This window comes from Notolepis coatsorum, assembly GCF_963971535.1.
Source record: "Notolepis coatsorum genome assembly, chromosome: 8".
Classification (NCBI taxonomy): Eukaryota; Metazoa; Chordata; class Actinopteri; order Aulopiformes; family Paralepididae; genus Notolepis; species Notolepis coatsorum.
In genome coordinates this window covers 25,337,342-25,355,655 of record NC_140172.1, presented here as the reverse complement: position 1 = coordinate 25,355,655, position 18,314 = coordinate 25,337,342, and positions in this window count along the sequence as shown.

Sequence of the window (18,314 nt, the reverse complement as noted above, 5' to 3'; positions counted from 1 at the left end):
CGCCACGCCTGGTTTTCCGTTTTACCGGCTGAATGCCACCATCGGCGCCAATGTTAACGTTAATATCGCCTAATCTATGTTTTAAATTATGGCTATGTGTCTAATCTGCCCATCGCATTATCAAAGACTATTTTCCAGTCAGTGCTGTCAAGGCAGATTGTTTTTTTATCGCGTCGTTTCCGTTTCAGAGCAGTTAGAAAAGCCCCCGTTTTGATATAAAAAACAGCTCATTCTGGAGCATTCTATGAAAATCGTCTTTTAGTGGAATATTCCACAACGTTGATATTCGTCTGCCTTTTTATGAATCGTTTTCAAATAAACGCTAGATGATCAATATTATACGTGCACGCAAGCACATTACGGCCGCGCACGGATAATCGCTCCGTTGATTTCCTCACAGACTTTTACAGTGAAACCGAAAGAAGACATTTCACAAAACAGCTTATAACTTCATCAAACTTACTCTGATTATCCTAACACTGATAACATAGAGTCCTTACCTGACATCAGATGGTATCCAACTGGTATATTCCAATTCCTGATCACCATTCGAAAAAATCGATACGTGTATGGATCCAACGCGATACTGTAGATCTCCATGATCCGCGGGGATCTGAGGATCCAGAATGAACTCTGGTAACCCCGGCTGGATCAGTGAACTGGAAAATGTGGAGTACCTGATTTTTTTCCCCATTCATTTTCATTGAGTCCATTCCAAAATCACTTATGTCATCTGGGAGACGACAGGGGGCGCTTTTTTCCACAGTGGTCGCCGGCGCCGCTCGGCTATACTCGGGTAGGCTCGGGTGATGCAATAATTTTTCAGATCGCTAAAAAAAATAAATAAAAAAAAATCCGAGAAATCTCGTGAGTGGCTAGCAACCACCTATAAAAAAAAACCGAGAAATCTCGTGAGTGGCACGGAAAGTGTTACGGAAAGACCATATTATTAACTAATAAAGCCCATGCTGGAATATGACTGCCTTTTTCCGTTTTGTTTGATTAATACCCAGGGATTAAAGTTCTCCTCAATTGTATTCCAAATCGCGGACGGATTTTCCGTACATTTTCTACCTGCTGCATATGATTTCTAGAGGCATACAATCTATTTTGATGTCAGTATTGGGTAGCCTATATAAACAATAATACGAGAGCATATACAAGAACAATGAATCTCACTGCCATGTATGATGTAGCCTATACGCCATGTGTAGCCTGCCTATGTGATAAATACAAACATGAACTTGAATCCCATCATCATATTTACATAGTCTGTCCACTATGTTTATTACTTTGTTATTCCCCCCCCCCTATCTATGTAAAGCGACCTTGCATGGGTCTCTTGAAAGACGCTATATAAAATGAAGCTCTATTATCATTATTGTTATTATTATTATTATTAAAATACTGTCTTTTGTTAGTCTCAGTGAAGTTTCAACGGAGCGAGGTAATCTATTCTAACCAACACATTGAAGTAGAAAGCATTTCGTTGTGGCCAATCATATTTGGAAACATGACACAAAATAATAGTATGTCGCTTTTTATTTGAAACAATATTTAATCGCGTTTGGTGGAGGTGGGCGTTCTGTTGCTAATAAACATTTTAAATATTTTTTATAATCTGGTCAACACGGCATTATTTCCGGCGTTGGCTGCCTGGTGTGATCACAGCGCATGCGCATCATGCACACAACGCCGGAAATAATGCAGTGTTGACCAGTTTATAAAAAATATTTAAAATGTTTATTAGCAACGCCGAGCTTTCAAACCATCCCGTATCTCTGTCCGAAACCCTCCTGCAACTGTGAGTACCTTTGAAACGTCTCTGTGATTCTTGTATAACGAACGGTTCGGTCAGAACCAGTCATTCAGGGTAAATCTAGGTTGGTTTCCTATTGAGGAGCAAGTGACTGTGGATTCACTCGGTGCATCACAGTCACGAAAGGGGCTAGGTGGTTGATGGTGGTTGAGAAATGAGAGAGAGAACCCTTGTAAGTTCTCTCTATTTATACACTGTGGAGCGCAGTTCTGGAAGGTTCTAGCCTGTTCTAACCGGTTCTACTATATGACATCATACTGAAGCTTAACTTGAATTACACTATGACACGGCGGCAGTTACACTAGGTGTTCTGCGTCTGCCCCCCCTGCCAAACAAGCAAGCCAACCTCTTGTTCGCGCATGAGCCCATTATAATTACACTACTGTCGCTATTTCACAATGAACTATAATGAATTACGGTTCATACAGAACACGTGCCAGTGTCAGGAGTAATGCACGAAAGCTTATTTCCGCGTTGAAACGAATGCATGAACTGAGGAGCGCATATGCCGTAGTAACGATATTCTACCACTGGGTGTCAGCTAAGCATGCTCAGAGCTGTGCGTAGACATAAGCACAAAGTCAAGTTCACGTTCAAATTGATAAATCCCACACTTTGCTTAGAAATGGTTGTACGCACGGGTTAAGCACATATCTGTGCGTACGCCACGTTGATAAATGAGGGCCATGGTTTCTATTTTGAGCCTTAACTGCCGTGGTTTATTATTCACATGCCAGAGCAGTAACACTACAGGTCTTCTCTCACTGAGAGACTGGGGGAAAGATAAAGAAGTGGGAGGAGACACCACTATTTATACTCGCCACCTGGCAGTGTTCCTGAGTGTCTCCGCCTAGAGCGCCCTCTAGTGGAAACAGTTATATATGCAGTTAGACAGTTACTAGTGTAAACAGTTATATATGCAGTTAGACAGTTACTAAAAATCTTACACAGAACCTCTGCCTTCAACAAATAATATTAAAGAATGTGAGCAAAGTCTACACTAAAAGTGTCATAATTCACCATTCAAATGAGTCCATTCACTCATATTGTGTCCCTGTGTCCCTGTTCCTTGATGAAAACTATTTATTTGCTGCTATCAAGGTAGTCATTGTAGTCAGACCAATGCAGACGTTGGTTGGTAAGAACATTTAGTCTGTATTGCACTTGTTTGTGATATGTATCAGATTACCAAGCTATTCTAGAAGCTGGGAAATGGGTTTGAGTGCAGTGGACACTGCATGGACACAAATAATGTTACCATATATTCAAACCTTTATTTAACTCTTCTGCCCCCTTAGCGACTATTTAGTGTTTTTTGCCTATATTTTTTTGTGTTTCTGTGTACAACGATGGCTGTGTTGATTATTATGTCATGAAATTGTGTCCGTTTGCTTATTTTCCATATATTCACAGAATTTGAAAAGATTAGATTTTGAAACCATCTAACACAAAAGTGAACAATATTAGCTTTCAAACCGTCCATAGTGGTTTATTTCTTGCCATTAGGGTTAGGGTTAGGGTTAGGGTTAGGGTTACCCAGACAGAAAGATTAGGAGAAGGTAAAATCTCATCCCTGTGCCCGTGCCCACCCCAACACTTGCTCAACAGTCCCCTAACCTAACCCTAACCCTAACCCCAACCCTAACCATAACCCTACAAACGGAAATATTTGGAATCTTTGATAGATAATGTTGAGTTAGGTTCATAGTGGTATTCATAAAAAAGAATTGGAACGAAATATTACAAATTGAGTTTTTTATGACCTTGAACGTGATGCAATCTTTTCATGCACTAAGGTGACAACTCTGCAAAATCGTTAGGGGGCATAAGAGTTAAACTTGAAGGATTGGGTGAGGTTGCCCTCATTTTAAACTATGTCAAGTTGCATGCCAATTAAAATAAAGAATTAAAACAGATGAATATGGTAAGAATAATGATCAGTAAAACAGTTACAGATCTATTAAAACACTCAAATACAAACAAAACACAGATACAAATCAGTTAAAACATGTACATGATATACCAGGGAGGTTTAAGATCATGGCCCTAAATTGTCCATAGGTCAGCAGAGAATACATATATCAGATCATTCCAAGAGGTTGGTGGACGAAAACAAAAGGCTGACTTACTAAGATCATACTTGTTAAAACAGAGTGACTAGAAAGAAATTCCTTGGGAAACGTTATGGAAAACGTCACTTTTCTATTTGAAAAAGATCCAATCAATTAGGGCAGATCTAATCCTACTAGTAGGTTTAGTTACCAGCTGGGGTCGTTATGAGGCCACCACTACTAACCTCCTTGAGATGCACCACCATTTAGAAAAAGCTTCAAAGCGAACTGTTTCTTTTTCTTTTCTTGTTTCTGGCAAGACCCCCCCCCCTCATTTACATGAAATGGTTCGGTCCTGCCCCCAAACCAGGCTCTAACGGTAGCTTGTTGCTACTAGTAGTGACTTGTGAGTGAGTGATGTGGAGCATCGTAGCTCAGCATCTCCTAAAACGAAAAGACAGACAAGAGAGAGAGAAAAGGGGCGACAGTATGTCACCCAATTTGTCACAAAGAAAGGTGGGTGTAGACCGTGAGTGATGGAAATTAACCTGTTACAGTAGCTGTGGGGGGACCCTGATGTAAACAAGACGAAAGTCTTTCTCTGGTCTGCACACCCTTAACAATTGTGTGTATTGAGCTGTACAGTATTGTACCCATTCTGCAATCTGTTAATAACGTTTTCAATCAATCAATCAATCAATCAGCTTAGTCCATTGTGAAATAGGCTACCGTTGCTCCCCTAACATTAGTTATTATATGCACAGAGTGCACTGTTTACATTTCGCTCCTCTTTTAGGCGACATTTAGTCAATGCAGGTCAACTTTTAGAAAGATATATTCATACTAAATCAGTTGTCCCTGGTGGCTGGTGCCATGCACGACCAACAGATGCAGCTTCTGGTTGAGCAGCCCTGCGTCCCCTCAATGAACCAGCCCTACTCCCAACTAAAGGAGGTGAGCAGCATTGTGTTGAATGACATAATTGCAGGGAATCTATTTATTTTATTATTATGAAAAAAAGAAAGAATATAAGAATCCACACACAAATAATCTTTCCACATGATTGTTACTGGATGCAGTCTGTATTAAGTCAACAAAATGGTAGTAAATTAAGTTTAGGTTATGCTGTTATTATATTATATTATAGGATATATACTGTGGTGCTCCTAGCTGATTTCGTATAGAGGGCATCCCATCTTGTCTTGTATCAAATAATAGTGGATAGTGAATTCCACTGTATGCAGGAATGTTGCATCATGCATGTCTGCAATCTGCACAGTGTTGTGTTTTCACAGCTCACTGTCAGTACAGTACAGCAGGGCCGGACTTAGCACATTTGGTGCCCTAGGCAAGCTCCCCCCCCCCCACCCCAATAAATGTTATGTTAGATACTTTTTTTTAAATGTCAAAATATTGGTTGCAGATATAGAAGGGGGCGCAACAATGTCTGCCCAGAAAAAAAAAAAAACAATATTAATAATATATATATATATTTATTTAGCTGGATGCAGTTTTTGGCACCCCCAGGCAACCACCTATGTTGCCTATAGGAAGCTCCGCCCCTGAGTACAGTACAGTACAGTATTGGACTACAAGAGAGTAGAGTTCTTCAAAGGTTTGAATGGGTTGATTGGATTCTGGAGGCGTGGTTACAGCAATTGCGCATGGTTTTGGCGTGGCCTGTGCCAGGTGGCGGGGTGGTGGCGTGGCCTAAGTCCCCCCGGCAGCGCCACTGTTTGTTGGTGACAGGATTGTATGACATAACATGGGGCGTCTGCTCACTCACAACCATAGATTGAGGTTCAGATCACGCGAGCAGCTAATCATTGACCATCTCTATCATTGTGTGGGGCATCTCGGCGTGAAATCGGAGAGGCTTTGGACTGAATGCGTTCGGTGACACATTAGGCCTCCGGCACAAGCTATGCTGTCACTGCCTCCTTGGAGACACTTGGCTGGTTCTTCAAGTACCTCATGCCAGGACTGATCTGGGAAAGACTACTTTTTCGTTTTAGTGCAGCAGACTCGTGGAACCTCTTGCAAAGTGACCTAAAACTTAACCCTTTCACTACCAAACTACAGAATGTTAACCCTTTCACTACCACACTACAGACGGTTAACCATAAAGTGCTGCTTGCAGCTTCGTGGAGACCCACGGTATGGCTGCTTGCAGCTTTGTGGAGACCCACGGTATGGCTGCTTGCAGCTTTGTGGAGAACCGGTTATCCGATCGTTCATCCACACTCGACACTGCACTCCCCTGGGTGCTCAGCAATACACGTGATAAGCATGAAGTCGATCGGATGAACGGTTCTCGAGATATATACAAAGGACAGACATTTTTTTTACCCGAACAACTGCCTCTTTGAACTGCTGCGGTCAGGCAAGCGATACCGGAGTCTCAAGGCGAGCACAGAAAGACTCAGAAGAAGCTTCTATCCCCAGGCCATCAGGCTGCTAAACGAACAATGAATGAACACTACACAACAACAACCACCAAATGCACATAGCACACACATCCACACGCACACACTCACTTTAAACAAACACACTGTAGCACCCACTCCACACACTTTATAGCACACACCCACTTTAAACAAACACACTGTAGCACCCACTCCCCACACTTTATATTTATTGATGAAGGATTGCACTACAACTCGTACACCTTACTGTAAATTGTACCTAAATTGTACCTCATCCCATTTCTGCTTTGCACTAGATAGTACTGTACATTAGTACACTGCATAGTATTGTATATTATATGGTAACTCAGAACATTGTACATATGTCTATACCGAACACTGTGACCTCATTTTCTTCTTCTAAATTACATGCTATACTATGTTATTTGATACTATCTTGTCTAGCACAGTCTCTGGAGCGTAACAGTAAGAAGCATTTTGTATGAAAGTATTCTGTACTTCTGTATGACAACTATTAAAGAAACTTGAAACTTGCTCTATAGTGTCACCGTCTGGCCAAATGGCACCAAATTCGACACGGTACTTGCCTGGCTCCTCAGCAATACACGTGATAAGCATGAAGTCGATCGGACAAACATTTCTCGAGATATGTGAAGGACAGTCATGCACTATAGCGCCACCTTTTGGCCAAATGACACCGAATTCGATACCCCCCCCCCCCCCTCCGATTCCTCAGCAATACACTCGCCGTGCTTGAAGTTGAACAGATGAATGGTTCTCAAGATAAGTGAAGGACAGTCAGACACGGGAATGGGCAAAACAGAGTCCATTCTCTTCGGTTCAAATAACAAACTCAGCAAGACCGACTGCTTCTCAGTTACAGTGGGTGACAATATTGTCACAAGGAAAGATACCTAGGTTCCATCCTAGAGGCAAATCTTTCCTGTGACAAAATGGCATCCAATGTAATAAAAAAAAGTCAACCAACGAACTCGATTCTTGTACCGGATCTCCTCTCTGGTAAACAAGAATACCCTGAAGACTCTGGCAGGAGCACTCATTATAATTCAAGGGTACCACGACTATGCTTGCACCTCATGGTACCAAAGCACCTCAAAGGCGCTAAAAACAAAATTACAAACATCTCAAAACAAACTGGTCAGACTACCGCTTGACCTTACTCCTAGAACCCACCTCACCCCTGCCCACTTTGACAACCTAGGATGGCTTAGAGTAGACGATAGAGTACAGCAACTTGCAATGGGCCTGGTCTACAAGATACACTACACCACTAAGATACCCATGTACATGTCAAAATACTTCCCAAAGGTCAGTGAATACCACAACCACAACACCAGAGAGAGCTCCACAAATCATGTTAAACCCAGATTCGGCTCAAACAAGGGACTAAACACATTTAGCAATTATGCCACATCAATGTGGAACGCCCTACCCAAAGCTGTAAAGGAATGTGAATCACTACCCACTTTCAAAACCACTCTCAAAGAGCACCTACGGGAGACTTTAATTCGAAACTGGCCCCTGTAAATGTCCTAACCCAACCCCCTCCAATGTACAGTAAATGACCTAACCCAAGAATACACGACGAGACCCTCTTCTTAGAACCAAGTATGGTACAGTTTCCCCCACCCCACCTACCCAACCCCCCACCCCCCACCCCACCCACCCAACTAGGGCTGTCTTAAATACTTCGAAGCTTCATTCGATGGGCATGGGATTCGAATATGAAAATAAAATAAAAATATATATATATTTTTTTTGGTGCAAAATCAACTCTGCCTCTCTTTGTTAACTACAACAAGCAATGTTGTTTGTTATTTAAGATGAGGTCGGACTCTGCACTGACAGATTTGTGTTCATTGTGCTGCTTTTATAAAGCCTCAAATGACGGCTTACAATATTTCATGAAAGCAAAGTGTTTTGTTTGTCTAAGATTTAAAAGGGTTTAAACTTTACAGCACTGACAAAGTTGAACAACGTGCTGTACAAGTCCCACAACATAAAAAAAAACTTTTTTTCTTTCTTTTTTTTTTTTATCTCGAAGCTTCGAATTAAAATCGAATCTCGGCCCAGAAGCTCCGTATTCCAAAAAAAAATTCTAAGGTCAGCCCTACACCCAACCATCTCCAATGTACAGTTCCCCCCCCCACCCCACCTACCCAACCTCCTCCAATGTACAGTTTCTACGTCAAATGTATATACTCTCTTTTTTAGACTCTTTTTGTATCACAAACAGTACTGTATTTGCAAATCTGGTATGTCATAAATCTCTAGATGTAGCAGTACTGTCTATCTGTATGTCGTGTATGTCATGTATGTTATGATGAATTGAAAATGGGGGACCCTGTGTTAGGGTTTGAAACCGACCTCAAACCCACGTCACAGACAGGTAGTTCAGAGTTAGCCAAATACTAGGGCGTATTTATTTTCAGAGTCAAAAAAGGAGCAAGTAACAATCTTGAAACAAAGGGAGACTGCCTTCAGCAGAGTTATCTGCGGCTCTGCAGATCCTCTTGGTGTTCGAGGTGGGGAAACGGTATTGACGCTGAAGCGGCTCTGCAGATACTCCCAGCTTCAACTCGAGGTGGAAAAGAGAGAGAGAGAGAGAGAGAGAGAGGTAAATAACAGTCCACATCACACAGAGGCAGTGCGGTCTCCTCCTCTCTTAGCTGAGTCCAGAACAAACAAAACGATATCTTCACCACAACACACAATTTAGCTGAGGGTCAGTGCAAAACAAAAACGATAAACTTCTGTGTCTCTTCTAAACACACACCCCAGCTGAGTCCAGTGCAAGCAAATGATAATCTTCAGTGTCTCCTTTAACACACAACTTAGCTGAGTCAAGTGTAAGCAAAAATAGAACTCTTCAGTGTTCTTCAAAACACACAAAACAGAATCGTCCAAAAAAGGGTTTGGTTCAAACTCACCAAAGCGCAAGAGTAAGGCGGGTAAACGAGGCGCAGCTCAAAACGGGGGACAAGGTCTTCACCAGCGGCAATCCACAGATGTCCTGGAGGGAGAGTAGACGAGGCACAGCAACGGGGAACAACAGGCAGAAACAGAAGTATTCAAAACGACCCGACATCGATTGAAGGGAAGTCTCAGTATAAAAAGCCTCTGGGGCGCTAATCAAAAACTATGACAGGTGCGCGCTGGAATTGATACTTGCTCCAAAAGCGTGTGGCGGGGAATGCACCAATCAACACCTTAAAGGAGCGGAGCGTGTGGCGGGGAATGCATCAATCAACACAGTACCTTAAAGGAGCGGAGCGTGTGGCGGGGAATGAACCAATCCTCACACCCTGATGTAAACAAGACGAAAGTCTTTCTCTGGTCTGCATCCCCTTAACAATTGTGTGTATTGAGCTATACTGTATTGTACCCATTCTGCAATCTGTTAATAAAGTTTTCAATCAATCAATCAATAACACGCACACACGCAAGATGGACAGATTCCTTCCTTTATAGTGAATGAATGAGAGACGAAAAAAACATACTCGCGGGCGCTTTGTCATAAATGGCGGGCTCCGTAAAACGAGCCACCCTACGGTCACCTAATACCAACTGGAATAAACCCTGCTGTTGTTGCCAAGGATAGAATAAAACATGTAAAGAAAGACTGTCACTGGACACTTCTCTCCTGCAGTTAACAGATATTTATTGGAAATTCAGATTCTCAAGACGGATAAGGTTCACATCACAGACACCGGTTTACAATCAACATTCAGTAGTCCTCCAATGAGGAGCCACGGAAGACATTCCAGTCCAATCAATCTACATAACAATGTCCATATCAATTACATACAGGTAGGGATGGGTACCTTTCACATTTGAACCGATACGGTACCGGTACCTGTGAATCGATACCGGTACCCAACGGTACCTTTTTTCTGTACTTTAGTCTCAAAAAATTAAATTTACCTACCTCAGTCAAAAAAATTAAATCCAAACTTCAAATAACTACAATTTCGACAGTTTTCGGCTTGCCATTGCTCCGACTGCTTTGTTGTTGAATCAAGTCAAATCCTAGGTAAGCATATATTGTGCGTGTGAACGTTGACATGAAAAGAAAAAAGGTAATTTTTTTTTTTTTTTTTTTTTGGTATCTCACTTGAATCGATACTCGGTAGTACCGACGTGTTTCGGTTCGGTACCTCAAAAGTACCGAATTCGATACCCATCCCTACATACAGGATCACATACATAATAGGGAGGTGTAGTCTGACCCTGACGTCACTTTAGTTTCCTGCGCGGTCCACCCGTATAGGGATTTATCATTGGGTAAATGTATTAACGGCTATTGTAATAATGCTGCCTCATGAACATTGGCAAGCTTTCCATTTTTGCACAAAATTAGTTCCCTTCTATCACTAACATTATTATTTAAGCATTTTTGGTTGAAATAAAGTTACAGTGCTGTCGCCTAATACACGGTGGTACGTCTGTGGTGACGTCAGTCAGCAGCACCAAAGTGAAGTGTTTGGCTAAATTTAAAGAGATGTAAAGAGACCCCCATGTCACTATAGATGGGTTTCTCATCCACGTCAGACTGGGCGTACGCATCAAGGAGGCAAAAAGGAAGGTAATCCTGGTCAGAATACGGGGAAGACTACAATATATTCGCATTTGTTAGCCATGCTAGCGATCTAAACAATCAAACCATGCCAAAGCTAGATATGTAAAAGGTGAAAGACTCACACTCAGAGCCATGCTGATTTGGCTAAATGACATCCAGCTGTTTTAGTTTGAAACAACCTTTAGTCAGGGGAGTGCCGTGGTTTCTCCATAGAGCCCCGATGTACTTTTAGTCAGGGGAGTGCCGTGGTTTCTCCATAGAGCCCCGATGTACTTTTAGTCAGGGGAGTGCCGTGGTTTCTCCATAGAGCTCCATTGTACTTTTAGTCAGAGGAGTGCCGTGGATTCTCCATAGAGCTCCATTGTACTTTTAGTCAGGGAAGTGCCATGGTTTCTCCATAGAGCTCCATTGTACTTTTAGTCAGGGGAGTGCCATGGTTTCTCCATAGAGCCCCATTGTACTTTTAGTCAGGGGAGTGCCATGGTTTCTCCATAGAGCTCCATTGTACTTTTAGTCAGGGGAGTGCCATGGTTTCTCCATAGAGCTCCATTGTACTTTTAGTCAGGGGAGTGCCATGGTTTCTCCATAGAGCCCCATTGTACTTTTAGTCAGGGGAGTGCCATGGTTTCTCCATAGAGCTCTATTATACTTTTAGTCAGGGGAGTGCCATGGTTTCTCCATAGAGCTCCATTGTACTTTTAGTCAGGGGAGTGCCATGGTTTCTCCATAGAGCTATATAAAAGAAGCAGTGAAGCCAGACCAGCACTCTCAGGTTCAAAATTTAATGGCAGCCTGAAACAAACATGTTTCGGAATTATGTATTCCTTCTTCAGTGTTATAGCTTGAGAGCGCGGTCTAACTTGACATTCTCCATAGAGCTCCATTATACTTTTAGTCAGGGGAGTGCCATGGTTTATCCATAGAGCCCCGTTGTTAGTCAGGGGAGTGCCATGGTTTATCCATAGAGCCCTGTTGTTAGTCAGGGGAGTGCCATGGTTAAATCAAATCAAATAAAATGTATTTGTAAGGCCCGACAACACACGTTAATGTCCCCATGGGCCGGACACGTCTTCTTTAAACAAGTCAAGAAGAAACATAACAATAAGTCAAGAACAAAACAAGAACACCATAAGGTCCAACAAATTTAAAATAAATGCAAATAAATGAATGAATGCAAACACTCCCAGACATACCCCACACGAAGGTAAGGAAAAACTCACTAAAACCTAACAATAGGGAAAAATGCACCACAGGCAGTGTGGAGGAGAGAAACCTTAGAAGGGCCATTCAAGGGGGGATCTCCCTTCTTAGATGTTGGTGATAGTAGTGTTGCAGACTGACAGTTGGTAAGCATGCACAGTGCACTCATGTGTGTAGTGAAACACAGATGAGTGCATGCAATAGCAACTGAACATTTTGAAAAATTAAAGATAGAGCTGATAGCGATAGCAACTGAACATTTTGAAAGATTAAAGATAGAGCTGATAGCGAATCTATTTGAGGCACAGGGGTCGATATCGATATATGAAGTAAGCATATTATGTGAATAGAATAGAAGTACTTAACCCAGCAATGAAACCACGTTGACAGACCACAAAACATGTTGACAGACCAAGGACAGAAGACTGTAAGGAGCTGATCCATGGCCTCGGTGGTGCATGTAGAGCAGTCACTGCAATCTTGGTCAAGACGCCGAGGCATCCATCACCTTGGTCAGCACTACGAGACAGGCACTCAGAGAGATGGGGGGGGGGGGGGGGGGGGTTGGGAAAGGGGGGGGGGAGGTTGGGACAGGGGTTAGAGAGTTCCCATGTTTGTAGTGCTGCAGAAAAGCAGACATGGGAGAAAATAGACATCCTAACTAAACTAGACAGATTAATCTAAAGGTCAGTCCCCGACCAGGTGAGATCAGGGTAGGTTGAAGGAGAGAGAGAAAAGATGGGTCTTAAGCAGGGATTTAAAAGCTTCGACAGAGCAGGCGCCCCTGACGACGGCAGGTAATTTGTTCCACAGGTAGGGAGCGCGGTAGACAAAGGCTCTGTGGCCGGCGGATTTCTTTTTAACCCTAGGAATCGATAGAAGCCCCGCATTTTTTGAGCGCAGAGCACGAGCGGGCGAGTATCGGGAGATGAGATCGGATAGATAGATCGGTGCAAGCCCATAAACAATTCTGTAGGTGAGGAGTAGCACTTTAAAGTCAGATCGGGCTTGAATAGGAAGCCAGTGTAGGGCGGACAAAACTGGTGTGATGTGATCAAATTGTCTAGTTCTAGTTAGTATCCGTGCAGCCGCATTTTGCACAAGTTGAAGATTTTTGATGCTTCAATTAGGTAGGCCTGAAAAAAGTGCATAACAGTAGTCCAGACATGATGAGACAAAAGCATGAATCAGGGTTTCAGCATCAGCCAGAGTTAAAATGGGGCGAATTTTTTCGATATTACGAAGATGGAAGAAGGCAATTTTGGTGACATTTCTTATATGTGCATTGAATGACAACCAACGTGAAGTCAGTCCTACTCTATGGCGCTGAGACCTGGAGGACCACTGTCACAACAACCAATAAATTACAAGTTTTCCTAAACACCTGTCTGCGCCGAATCCTCCAGATTCGCTGGCCTAACACCATCAGCAATAAAGACCTGTGGCAACGAACACAACAACAGCCAGCAGAGAAAGAGATTCTCCAACGGCGTTGGAGATGGATTAGCCATACACTCCGTAAACCATCCCTGAGCATCACAAGACAATCTCTCAGGTGGAACCCCCAAGGGAAAAGAAAGCGAGGCCGACCACGAAACACCTGGCGCAGAGACTTGGAAGACGATGCCAAGAAGATGGGACACACCTGGGGCCAGCTTGAGAGGTTGGCTCAGGATCGGGATGCTTGGAGAACCCTTGTTGACGGCCTATGCCCCAAACGGGGTAAAAGGCGTAAGCAAGTAAGCAAGCAAGCATTGAATGAGAGGGAGGAATAAAAAATTACTCAGATGTTTTTTATGGTGGAGCTCTGGGATACAAGTATCAAAGTTGAGGGAGATGTCCTGAAACAGGCCTCTGTGGTTTGGGGGGCCAACAATTAACATCTCAGTTTTATCTGCATTAAGGAGTAGAACGTTTTGCGACATCCACTTTTTGACGGCAAGCAAGCAGGCCTCAAGGTTTTGTAATTGGGAGGAATCATTTGGCTTAATAGGTATATATAATTGGGTGTCATCAGCGTAAAATTGAAAGTTTATGCCAAATTTGCGTATGATATTGCCGAGGGGTAGCATGTAAATCGAAAATAGCAAAGGGCCCAGGACAGAGCCTTGTGGGACACCGCATTGCACTGGGAGGGCCTCAGATGTTAAATCATTATAGACCACGCAGTGTGTTCTATCAGTTAAATAGGATTTAAACCAAGCTAGTGCGTGACCCCGAATGCCAACATGATTCTCAAGCCGACCTAGAAGAATCGAGTGATCGATAGTGTCAAAGGCTGCACTGAGATCAAGCAATAAGAGCACAGAAGTGAGGTTTGAGTCAAGAGAGAGCAGTAAGTCATTTGTGACTTTGGTAACCGCCGTTTCGGTGGAGTGTAAGGCTCTAAAGCCAGATTGAAAAGATTCATTAAGATTATTGTTTGATAAATGGTCAGTAAGTTGCGTTGCGACGATCCGTTCTAACACTTTGGATAGGAACGGAAGATTGGAGATGGGTCTGTAATTTTTCAAGATTACAGGGTCGAGGTTCGGTTTTTTAAGTAGTGGTTTAATGACGGCTGATTTAAAGGCCAGGGGCACCACGCCAGTAGACAAGGAGGTGTTGAAGATATTGAGTAGGGCAGGGCCTAGAGTTGGGAAGAGTTTTTTGATGAGAGTTGCTGGAAGAGGGTCAAACAGACAGGTTGAGGGTTTAGCCGCGCCAACCAATTTAGAGAGGGCACCAAGTGAGACGTTTTCAAGGCAGCATAGCGTATGGCTGGATTCAAAGTCAGGGGGAAGGCCCATCAGAGGTTGGGAGGGACTCTGATTGTTGAGTAAGGCAACAATTTAATCTCTAATGATTGTTTCTGAGTAAGTTTTGCAACTGTGTCAAACAGAAACTTTGAGTCGTTTTTATTTTCATTAATGAGCCTGGAAAAATATGAGGTTTTGGCAAGTGAGAGTACCTTTTTTTAGTTACGTAAACTATCATTCCAGGCAAGGCGGAATACTTCGAGTTTGGTCGAACGCCATTTATGTTCACGTTTGCGACAAGCCTTTTTAAAGGAGCGCGTTTCCTCCGTAAACCAGGGAGTTTGTTTTTGCGGAGCACGTTTAATTTTAGGCTTAAGGGGAGCGACAATGTCGAGCGTGCTACGAAGGGCGACGTTAGGTTTGTCTGTAAAGAGATCAAGGGGGCCAGAGTAAGAGAGGAAGGGAGAGAGGGTGTCTGGTAGGCAGTTAACTAGAGTTGGGACAGTTGAGGCGTTAATACGACGGCTCATGTAGGATTCTACACTGTCTGGGCGAGAAACCGTCAGATCAATTCGAAATTTGATGAGGTAGTGGTCTGAGAGAGCAGGAACATAGGGGGAAACGGTCAAATTTGACACAGTGAGACCGCGGGCTAGGACTAGGTCAAGGGTGTTCCCACCACTGTGAGTGGGTTGGTCAACGATTTGAATGAGACCGACAGAGTCAATGATGTCGGTAAAAGCCTTATTTAGGGGATCTAGAGTTTTGTTGGAATGAATGTTAAAATCACCAAAATTAAAATGTTATCTGAGCGCGTAACAAGCTCAGAGATGAAAGTTGAAAACTCATCTAGGAAGAGGGTGTAAGGGCCTGGGGGGCGGTAAAGGACAGCCATTACAAAGGATGCAGTGGAGGTAGGGATCAGACCGCCACACTTTCTGTTGGGTGGAGAGGGACGCAACAGGATCACCTCAAACGAGGAAAACGTACAGTTTGTGACGGATGTAAAGTTGTGCTTAGAGTCGTAAATTAGAGCAACTCCGCCTCCTTTCTTGGAGGTGCGTGCGATATGGGAGCTACAAAAATTAGGGGGCGAAGCCTCGTTTAAGGGCAGAAAGTCATTAGGTTTAAGCCATGTCTCAGTGAGGCCCAATAAGTCGAGACTATGGTCTGTTATCAGTTCATTTACCAAAAGAGCTTTGGTTGGCAGAGAGCGAATGTTGATAAGGCCAACCTTCACGCACTCTGTATATTTAACAGCACGATTTTCAGCCATGCGGGTAGGTTTAATCGCAATTAAGTTGGCATGGTTTATCGCACAAGGACGAGCTGGGTAAAGCGGAGCGTAACGAGATATTCTAGTTTTGATTGGATATACCGGGTTAAGGATAGAGATAGAAAGAGAGGAGTGGGGAGCCTGGTGGAGGAGGGACCCAGCATGGTTAGGAAAGGTATAGGGATTGGCAGGCTCCATCGGTTTAGCATGACTAGCAGGCTCGCTAAGAGCCTGCACCCTGGCATGCTTGTGGGGTGGCTGTCAGCCCGAAGCTATAATCTTGTCTATATTGCTAGATAAGAGAGAGGCGCCTAGCATGTTAGGATGCACGCCGTCCTTTCTCAGCAAGCCAGGGCGCCCCCAGAAAGAGGACCAGTTATCCACGAACCCTAAGCCCTGTTCTTTACAGTATTTTTCCAGCCATCGGTGTAGAGAAGCTGTCCTACTCATGAACTCATCATCATGCCGGTTTACAGGCAGGGGGCCAGAGAAGATTACTCGATGCCGACTCCTCTTTCTGGCGAGGTCAGAAAGCCTAACTATGTTGATCTTTGTGACCTCAGAGACTTTCATCCTACAGTCATTATTTCCGACGTGTATAACAATATGGTCAAATTTATCTTCAGTGGGTGCGAGATGTGGGGTAACTTTTCCCTTGACTATGCTATTTGCCAGAAATCTCAGGTTGGCTTCAATGTCGGTAGCTCTGGCTCCCCCAAAACATTTGATCTCGGCTGGCTTGTCTAGCTTAATATGCCGGGTGATGGAGTCGCCAATCACAAGGACAGGAAGACAGGGTTTCAGTGGAGGCCGCTGCGTACTGGGACCGGAACCCGCAACATCTATGGCTCCATAGAGCCATAGAGCCCCGTTGTACCTTTTTAGCGCTGCAGCTTGCACAGGTAGGGGGGAACTCAGTCATGTAATTCAGTGTGTATTGCTGATTGTCTCGAACACGGTACATTCATAAACAAGAAACCTGTCTATGCTATAGGCCCCGACACACAATACATGTTGTGGCCCTCCTGAGTCCTATAGGCCCCGACACACAATACATGTTGTGGCCCTCCTGAGTCCTGTGAGTAAATACATGTTGTGGCCCTCCTGAGTCCTATAGGCCCCGACACACAATACATGTTGTGGCCTTCCTGAGTCCTGTGAGTAAATACATGTTGTGGCCCTCCTGAGTCCTGTGAGTAAAGCTGTATCTTTGCTCTAGAACAACGTACCCCCCGTGTTCAGTGGCCAACAATAAAAGACTGTGGTTGACCCGAGTAACTCCCAGGTGTGAATGTGTGTAACTGTATGAGAAGCAGGCAGAAGCAAATTGTTTGTTAATAAATAGGCCAAGCGTGCTTACTCACTTGTGGTAAAAAAGGAAGTTCAACATTCTAATTGCCTTCGCCAGGGGAGGTTATGTGATAGGTTCCATCTATTCCATCAAGTAAGTCTGCAAGTAGGCCTGTGAACGACATATCCCGAAAAGTAGTGATTTCCTGATGCGTTAGACGCACAAAATCTGCTGTGGACATTCGTGATCGCTAGTGGAAAGACACCTGTTGATTTTGGTCACCCCATGACCATTCCACTAGCACCCGCATCAGGCCAAACTTTCTATCTCAAATGAGTGGGGAGGGAGGACCCTGTTGATTTTTCGTGACCACGTGAGCTTTCCTCTAGCGCAGGAGTTCTCAAACTCTTTTATACCACAACCCCATTTTATTTTAAGGCATATGTTGTTGAACTTGATCATGCATATTTATTAGAAATTTTAATTACAGCACTATGTTATCAATACACGTTTATAAAATGTAGCCAAAATATGTTACCAGAACATTAAGGGAAAAAAATGTACTTGCCAATGCGCGACCCCACTGACACCTACCCACGACCCCACTTTGGGTCGCGACCCGTAGTTTGAGAACCGCTGCTCTAGCGCCACCATATGGATTTATAGCCTGGGTCTGTTGAGATTGGCAATATCGGCAACTCTTGTTTCTGTCATCTACCAAGTAAAATGTTGCATGTGAAAGTTGTGTGTGAAAGTAACGGCAAAGTTGGGAGATTGTTAGACCTTGGCAGAGGTCTGCACTCTACTGAATGCATTCTTGTAGATATGTACGTGAGTAAAGGATAAGTAAGTAGATAGCCATTCTTTCCCATTATTCTATTCCAATATTACAAGACTCAAAATTAGCTTGTGT